Source organism: Cryptomeria japonica, chromosome 7 (assembly GCF_030272615.1).
Source record: "Cryptomeria japonica chromosome 7, Sugi_1.0, whole genome shotgun sequence".
Lineage (NCBI taxonomy): Eukaryota > Viridiplantae > Streptophyta > Pinopsida > Cupressales > Cupressaceae > Cryptomeria > Cryptomeria japonica.
Genome location: NC_081411.1, coordinates 846234173 through 846244688, shown reverse-complemented (window position 1 = coordinate 846244688; position 10516 = coordinate 846234173).

The window sequence follows — 10516 nt, the reverse complement described above, 5'->3', positions numbered from 1 at the left end:
AGAGGTACAAACATAGACAGAGAAACCAAAAGAGAATGTAAGTAAAGAGGAAGCAACTAATGGAAATAAGGAGGAAATAGTGAAGGTAATTGGGCAAGTTGAGAGGAAATCCATAGTAGAACCAAGCACATCAACAAGAGAATTCAAACCCACTAACATAACAGATGTTCTATTGGATTCTATTAAGAGGATAATAGATTGCAATGCCTTAGCATTTAAGGCAATTGATAACACATTATCTATCTTGAAGATGACTGCACCTACCTGTAAGATAGATCACATTAATAATTCTTTAGGTAAATTGGACACATTGTCTAAATTCATTGCTGAAAATTTCATAACTATAGATAAGGTGAATGAGGATACTATAAAGGAAAGAGTAGATAAAGAGAAAGGAGAATTCTTTGATAAAACCATCAAAAATTGTAATGAGCATATGGATTCATTATTACTGATACTCAACTCAACAATTTTGGAGTATAAGGAGTTGTATAGAGAAGCATGTAAACCTCAGTATTTGATAGAGGGCATTGATAAGGAGATTAAAAGGACACAAAAAGAGATTGATGACATTGTAGATAATATGATAGGTTCCTCGGGACTTATCTCAGTTTTTGAGTTGGAAATGGTAGTTTTTGAGGAGAAGTTAGAGAAGCTTGAGAAAGAGAAAGAAAGGATAAGGTTAAAAGCCTGAGAACTCAAAAGTAAACTTGGTCCAAGATTGGACAGTCTTATTACTCAATGGGTTGAGCTATCTAAGGAAATAGTTCAAGGAGAACGGTCACCGGAGCAACAAATGCATTATCTAACCAACATGATCCAGCAAACTGAGACCATTCTCTCTGACACCAACAAATTCATGCAGAGCCTAAATGTAATTTTGGCGGACATCTTTCAGATTGTAACCAACCGGTTATATGCGATGAGGTAGCATTTTTGTATTCTTTGATTCTTTTTGACATCCTTTGTCATTGATGTCAAAGGGGGAGTATTATGGAGAAAAATAAGGAGTAGTATGGAGAAAATAAATGAGATCACTTGCTCAGGGGGAGCACACTTCTTCTTTTTGGATTTCATTGTTTTTGGATAGCAGTTTTGGATTTTTCTCATGAGTGTTGCCATCAATGCCAAAGGGCGAGATTGTTGGAATTCTAAACTCTAATGATAATAGTTGATGTTGGAATTGATGGCAACCAACTGACAACCAACTAGCAGGCACCGACATTGACAGGCACTTTCACCGACATCTAGATTACACCGAAAATGAAGTATACCGACACTCAGGCCGACATGGGATAAAGTTTTTCTTATATGAATTGTATTGTAAATATAATTTATTATTTATAAGCCGACTTGGTGTATTGTAATAGACTCATATATATGAGATCTCATAGGTCATTTTGTATGGTAGAAGATTATTGTATGAAGTGATATAGTAGACAACGAAAGGTTTTGGTTAAGGTATCAAATTGAGCTTAAACTAGTACTGAACCAGGCATTTGAGATGCTATTTTGAGCAGTACATTGTATTGGATTTAATTATCCATTTTGTAGTCAGTAAGACTCTTTTGAGCAGTGTGCTCTAGGCAGTTGGCCTTCCTACATTTGCAGGCCCCTATTGTAAGTAGTATTTATTCATATTGGCCAGTGAGTAAATATTGCGGGTCACAAATCCCACCAAGGTTTTTCCCACACCGGGTTTCCTTGTTAAAATATCTTTTTTTATGGTGTGCATTTATGCTATCTTTATTATTTCTATTTATTGCACTATTTCTTGCTTATTGGTACATTGATTTGGGTTGCAAAGTTATAAATAAGTTTAAATATTCCACTAACTAGCTAGACACTGATTCACCACCCCCCCCCCCCTCTCAGTGTCTTTGGGACTGTCATTGAATCTAACACTTACCCGGTTAGGGGATTTGACTGCTGTAATTGTTAGAAAACAATAGGGGTTTGCTGATTTGTTTGAATAGCACTGCACTTGCTTGTTCAAATCCTTTTCATGCTCTTATATGCCTTTGCACATACTGTAGATACATCATCTGGTTCGACAACCACACTCTCTTACTCTCAACTACAAATTGCCAACTCTACAACAAAATAACTCATCAACCTTATAAATAAAACAATAGGTCAATAACACATCACAAACCTAATTCTCTTAGAGAGATTACAAACAAATCAGTTCAAGTATGACCATTGGATTACATAAAAATCACTACACATCATTCAAGACAACCTCGACCACTCCTTGATCACTACTTCTTCGAACTCTATAACTCATCACATGGTTTCCATTACATACAATGAACTTGCTCATTCCCAAGATAAAAACCGTTAACTCAATGCGCCAAAAACCATTTGAAACGCTTCTCATACAACATGCATATGTGTCATAATCATTATTGCTCATCATTAGATCATATACCAATGCAACCGATTCACCAAACTCCATTGGTTAGGGTTTATCATATCAACAATTAGGGTTTACCAGTTCATATCTCCATTTCATAGCAATACCGGTTTCCTCCATAAATTCACCTACAGGTTGCAGTTGCCTTCACTAGCTCTTTCTATCGGTTACAAAACAATATTATAACAACATCATTACTAGTTATAATTGACATCAATGACAACATAACATTTCATCAATGCAATATTCATGCAAATGCCAAAAATTTCCCCCTTTGGCATTGATGGCAATACAAGTATCAGTACCCTTGATTTCTATGATTGTGAATAGGGATCTTGTTTTACATTTTACCATGTATTCTCCTTGTCTTCAGCTGGTAATTGGCTATAGATCAATCATACAGTTCTTCTCATATAGTTCTTCTCCCCCTTTGACAACAATGCCAAAGTGAAAGTAAAACATGCAATGTCAAACTTCACTGTTAAGCATCATCAACTTGCAACTTGATGCTCCCCTCATGGAATAACTCCACTCTATACCAATCCTACTATAAAATTCTGCAAGTAGCTTCGAGACTGATGTACTCTACATCATGCTCAATTGACCTCATGTAGGGGTACAACCCCTAGCTAACATCTAAGATACTTAAAAGTAGTCTTAGGAAGAGGTTTAGTAAATATATCTGCAAGATGCTCCGTGGTAGAAACATGCTCCAATATCACATCTTTACTCTACACTTTTTCTCTCAATAAATGATACTTCAATTCAATATGCTTGGTTTGTGCATGCAAAATAGGGTTCTTTGAAATATTTATGGCACTAGTATTGTCACATAAGATCTTTACTAGTTCTATAAACTTCATCTTGAAACCTTCCAGAATGCGTCTCATCCAGATAGCCTAGGTATAATTGATATAAGCTACAACATACTCATTTCAATAGTAGACTGAGATATACAACTCTGCTTCTTGCTACTCCATGAAACAAGTCTTCCTCCAAGAAAGAATCCTCCACCGATTGTGCTTTTCCTATCATCAACATTACCTGTCCAGTATGCATCTGTATACACCTTCAAATTAAAATTACCTACATATGGATACCATAAACCATATTCAATAGTACCTTTCAAATATCTGAATATCCTCTTGGTTGCTATCAAATGTGTTTCCTTTGGATTCTTTTGAAATCTAGCAACTAGACCAGCTACATGAGCTATATCCAGTCTGCTGTGAACAACATAGTGCAATTTCCCAATCATTGACTTGTACTCCTTTTCATCAACAGATGTGGCTTCATCCTCCTTAGACAATTTACAACCTGTAACCATTGGTATTCCAACTAGTTTACAGTCACTCATACCAAATATCTTTAATACCTCTTTCACATACTTAGACCATGTGATAAAAATACCACTCTTCATTTGCTATATTTGCAAGTCTATGAAGAATTTTAACTCCCACTAGAGACATTTCAAACTCACTTTTCATTTCATTTGCAAATTCATTTCTCATGTCATCATTGCCTCCAAATATGATATCATCCACAAACACTTAAGTAATCAGTATCTTATCTCCTTCAGATTTGAGATATATGTTGATATCTTCACTGGTTCTTTGAAAACCTATCTTCAATAGGTCTGAATGTAGCCTTTCATACCATGCTCTTGGTGCTTTCTTTGACCCATATAGTTCCTTGTGCACTTTGCATACCATGTCTTTTTTATCAATCAAAGCATAACCATCTGGCTACTCAATGTATACTTATTCTTCCATTATTCCACTTAAAAATGTTGACTTCTCATCCATCTGATATACTTTGAATCCCTTATATGCTGCAAATGCAAGTAAAGTCCTGACACCTTCCAGTCTAGCAACTAGTGCAAAAGTCTCACCATAGTCTTCTCCTTCTTCTTATGCATAACCTTTGCAAACCAATCTAGCTTTGTTTCAGATTACTACACCATCTTCATTCAGTTTGTTCCTGAATACCCACTTAGTACCTATCACATTTGTATTCACCGGTCTAGGTACTTGGGTCCATGTGTTGTTGTTCTCAATTTGACCAAGCTCCCCCTCCATAGCTTTGATCCAATGATCATATCCAAATGCTTCCTTAGCAGTTCTAGGCTCAATAGTGGAGATCATGCAAGAATTCTCTCTGATTCTTCTTCTAGTTAGCACTCCAGCATCCTTATCTCCAATAATCTATTCAGGATTGTGATTGAGTCCCACATATCTTGGAATAACATGATTCTTACCTTTAGGTTCATCTTCTACATTATCATCTTATTTTGATCTACCTGTTCCGGTTGAATTGGTACATCAGTATTTGCTTTACCGGTTTCAGGTTTCATAGGTTCTGGTTCCAAAAAAAGAATGCAAGGATCTTCATCCTTTTTCTTGACACTGGTTTCCCTTGAGACTTTAGGATACTCATCCACTCAAACATCAACACTCTCAATGATTCTCTATGTCTAGTTGTTGTAACATTTGTAGGCCTTACTCTTGGTGGAGTGACCAAGAAATATGCCTTCATAGCTTTTACCCTCAAACTTTCTAACATAGTCACCTCTCTTAATAAAACATTTACTACCAAATATCTTAAAATAACTGACATTAGGTGATCTACCATACCAGTATTCATAAGGAGTTTTATCCTTACCTCTCTTTACCAATATTTGGTTCATAGTGTAGACAGTTGTGCTTATAGCTTCTCTCTAGAAAGTTTTTGCTACACCTCCTTGTATCAACATTGTTCTAGCAGCTTCAACAACTGACTAGTTGTTCCTCTCTACAATACCATTCTTCTGTGGTGTCCTCGATGCAAAAAGTCATCATTTGATACCATTTTCTTCACAATATCTAGTGAATTCCTCAGAAGTGAATTCACCACCATGATCAATCCTCAGACTCTTTATCTTCTTACCACTTTCCTTTTTAGCTAAGGCCTTTAATGCCTTGAATTTACTAAAAGTTTCTGACTTATCCTTCAGAAATGTGACCCACATCATTCTTGAGAAATCATCAGTGAAGATCATAAAATATTTGTCGCCTTGAATAATTTTAGTCCTTATGGGTCCACAAAGATCTGTATGAACCAAATCTAATAGATGTTCTGCTGAAAAAGATTTGTTCTTAAAAGTTGAGGATGTCACCTTTCCCAACTGACATTCCTTACATAGATCATTAACCAGTTTGACCAACTGAGGCAAACCTCTCACTGTCTTGGACTTACTCACTTTAACAATGCTATCAAAATTTATATGACAAAATCTCCTATGCTAAAGCCAACTATCATCTACTTTAGCAATTAAACAATTGTTGACTTTAGGATTCAGGTGAAACAGGTTACCTTTAGTCTTCTTGTTGGTTGCAATTAGTTCACCTTTTCTCCCATAGATTTTGCACATTCCATTCTTAAATTCTAATAGATATCCTATGTCATTGAGTTGAGAAACACTCAAAAGATTGTGCTTTAATCCTTCAACCCAGTAGACATCATTTGCACTGCTCTTTCCATTAAGAGAAATAGTTCCCTTACCTTTTACCATGCAGGGTGAGTCATTTGCAAATCTCACAGCCCCGCTATCAAATTCTTTCAAAGAAAGAAGTTTACTCCAGTCACCAGTCATGTCATGTGAACAACCACTATCAATAATCCAATTATCAGAATTATCCATGCGAGAAACTAATGCCTTTTGACAAGATGTCTCTTCTTTAATGGCTACAAAGACAATGTCTTCATTAGCATCACCCTCAGATTCTTCATCAATGATACCACCATCAATTGCAATGAGATAATCTCTTTTTCCTTTTCCTTTGTACTTGTTGAACTTCTCATGCTTATGCTCTTTATCACCTTTAGGATAGTTAGTTGCAATATGTCCAATCATGTTGCATGCAAAACATTTCAAAGGTAATTTACCTTTGTACTTACCGGTACCTCTAGGCAACCACTTGGCCAACAGTGCTTCAAGATCAACCAAACTATCTTTATCATCAACTTCTCTACTGGATCAAGATTCATAACTATGACTGACATCTCTACTTTTCATCATAGATGGGTTAGAAATTGAAGCTCTAAATGGAGATTCAAATTTTTGAACACTACCATCATAACCACTTAATTCAAAAGTAGTAAGCTTACCAATGATAGAGTCAAGGGTTACCTTAGTTTTGTCAATAGATTTTAGCTCCTAAATGGCTACAACTCGAATAGCGTAGACCGATAGAAGGGTTCTCAACACCTTACTAATTATTGTGGCATCCTCCACTTTACCACCAGCACTCTTGATCTCACCAACTATCTCTTTCATCCTCTGACCATACTATTATATATTCTCACCTTCAACCATCTGCATGTCATCAAATTTTCCTCTTAGACTCTCTTCTTTGGCAATATTCACATGCTTATCACTGCTATAGATCTCTTCAAGTTTCTTCCATACCTCATAGGTAGTCTCTAGACCATGGACATCAACATACTCTACATCAGACAAAGAATTGATAATAGCCTCCAGTGCTTGATTATTTTCTTGTTTCTCTTTCTTCTGATCATCAGTCATAATCCCACTAGATGCAACATATTGACTTCCTAGACTCTTGATATAAATTTTCATTCTATCACTCCATATTCTATAGTTATCTCTATTAAACTTTGGAACTTCTTTCTTCATCATGTTCTACAAGATCTTTACCTCAAGTTGTTAGGCTTAGACCTTAGAGGACCTAAAATGCTCTGATACCAATTGATGGTATGATGAAAGAATAAGGATCTGATTAACTATTGAGAGGGGGGGTGAATTAGTAGATAGAAAACTGATATAAAATTTCACCAATCTCAAAATCAACCTCTCAAAGCAAACTCAAAACTGACTGGTTTCAACACTGAACTTCAAATGCAATATTACTGACAAGTTAAACCGATTGAGTGTTATAATAGCTTAATAGTAAAACATATTTGAAACTACCAAAACATCCAAATACTTTACTGACATAAGTAAAACATATTTCAGATTGCTGTCGGTTAACATAACATATCAAAGTGGATTTAGCAGTTAAGCAATTCAACCATAGTAAACATAACCACAAAAACATTCACCACTTGACATAATATTTTTGATGTGGAAACCCAAATGGGAAAAACCATGGTGGGGATGAATACACACAAGTATTCTGAACTCTTTTGAAGTTCACCCTATTAGGAGCCTAGCCTGTTAAAGCTTTACAATAAGTCCTGTTAAGAACAAATCCTGTTAGGGACCACCCAGTTAAGGGATTGACTATAATGCCCTATTAGAAGCAATACCATGTAAGGAGTAACCTCGATAGAGGATTTGAAGTCCAAGCAAGTGGACCACCTAGTTAGAGGATTTGAATAGCACTAAGTTTGTTAGAGCTTACCCGGTTAGGGGATTTGGTTGTTGTAATTATTAGAAAACAATAGGGATTTGCTGATCTGTTTGAATAGCACTACACTTGCTTGTTTAGATCCTTTTCATGCTCCTATCTTCCTTTACACATACTACAGATACATCATCTGGTTCGACAACCACACTCTCTTACTCTCAACTACAAATTGCCAACTCTACAACAAAACAACACATCAACCTTATAAACAAAACAATAGGTTGGTAACACATCACAAACCTAATTCTCTCATAGAGATTACAAATAAATTGGTTCAAGTATGATCGTTGGATTACATAACAATCACTGCACATCATTCAACACAACCTCGACCACTCCTTGATCACCGCTTCATCGAACTCTATAACTCATCGCGTGATTTCCATTACATGCAATGAACTTTCTCATTCCCAAGATAAAAACCATTTAAAACTCTTCTCATACAACATGCATATGTGTCATAATCATTACCGCTCATCATTAGATCATAGACCATTACAATTGACTCACCAAACTCCATCAGTTAGGGTTTATCATATCAATAGGTAGGGTTTATTGGTTCATCTCTCCATTTCATAGAAATACCGGTTTCCTCCACAAATTCACCTACCGGTTGTAGTTCCCTTCACTATATCTTCTTGCTGGTTACAAAACAATATTATAACAACATCATTACCGATTATAATTGACATCAATGACAACATAACATTTCATCAATGCAATCTTCATGCGAATGCCAAAACAGATCTTTAGTTGAGATTTTGGGAGATTGTTTGGGATGTCCATGTGTATCTTAATTTCAAATGGATCATGATTTGGTACATCGCAAGTTAGTCTTTTCTCATGACAGTTGCTATTGTTTGAGTGTTCTTGAGTTTTAGATGTTGATCAATGAAGATTTGTTAAGTGGTGTTGGTACAGTTGTTACAGATTTTTCTAATATGCTTGATGGTGTTTCCTAATTGTTTCCTATTTGTTTTGATGGTCCTCATTGATTGTGTGCATTCTTGATGATTTTTCTGAACCGGTGATACTCTTCGTGTTATGTGATATTATTGGTGGTGTATCATGTTGTGGTTAATCTTGGCATGGTTTCTAGTGGTGTTGCATGTTTGGGCATTTTTTTTAGGTCCATGTTATATCATGTGTATCATTATATTTGTCTGGTGGTTAATCTTTGAATTGTGTCATGTAATTTTGTAATTGTGAGTTGAGGGTTTGGCCGACCTCATTGTCAAGGTTGATGATCAGTGTATATAGACGGTAAAGTCATGTAAATTATATTTGAATAAAGTGTTTTCATTATCAGAGAACATTTGGCAAAGGTGTGAATAAGAGAATACATCCTTCAACATTGTGTTTGAGTAGAGATTGGAGTGGTGTAGAGCAGACAAATGTGCTTTACTAGAACTGTCATCAAGCATTCACATATGCTATTCTTTTAGTTCATTTGATTTCAGATTGTCTAAATATTTTGTAAGTCAGTGAGACTTCCTTGTAAGGTAGTGGACCTTCCCTAAGGGTTGTAGCCTTTTGGGTTATTATATTTTGAGCAGTGAGCTCTAGGAAGTGAGCCTGAATGTATGTGCATTCTCCATTGTAATTATTTTCACATACTACAACAGAGTATCATCTAATTGTGGGTAGGTTCCCATCATGGTTTTTCCCTTAACTGGTTTTTCCACATCAAAATATTGGTGTTGTGTGTTGTGCTATCAATTTTCTTATCCTTGTTGTTGTTGCAGTTGATCAGATTTGTATTTGAGGTTAAGTTTTTTAATCCAGTGAAAACTGATTCACCCCCCCTCTCAGTTTTCCTTCATTATTGTTTCCAAAACCTCATTCATTTAATCCTAAATAGAAGAAAGGCTTATTTGTGAAAGTTCTAGATTTCAATGGATAGATGGTCTTTTATTTAAAATGTATCCTGATAATATTATTTGTAGGTTTGTGTAGGAAATAGATGTTTATGACATTATACATGCATGTCATAATGAACCAGAAGGAGGACACTATTCTATGGTCAGAACAATTCACAAGATCTTGGGAGAAGGCTACTTTTGGCCTACCATGTCCAAAGATACTTCATTTTATTTGAAACATTGTGACAAATGCTAGTGGATGGGATGATCTACACCAATAATGGAGATACAACTACAACCCCAGATAGCTCTTGAACCATTTAAAAAATGGGGAATTGATTTTGTGGGACTTGTTGATTTTCCTTCAAAAAGACATCACTATATTTGAGTTTGTATAGACTATGTCACAAAATGGGCAGAAGTGAAGGCATTACTGGTAGCAAGGAAAGACAAGGTAGCTAATTTTCTATACAAACATATTCTCTAGAGATTTGGTGCACCAAGAGAAATAGTTTTTGATCAAGGACCTCAATTTATGTTTTCTATGATGGAAGCCTTAATGCATAAGTATAGGATGGCACACAGAAAACATACACCATATCATCCTCAGGCAAATGGACAAGTGGAAGTTACTATTAGGGAGTTGGAGGATACTTTAACAAAGAATCTTTCTCTAAGAAAAAAAGATTGGTTAGAAAGATTAGATGAAGTAGTTTGGGCCTACAATACAACATGGAAGACTACTATGGGTTTTTCTCCATATGAGTTAGTATATGTAAAAACTGTTGGAATGCACTGATATCGACATTAAACTGAGAGGAGGGGGGGGA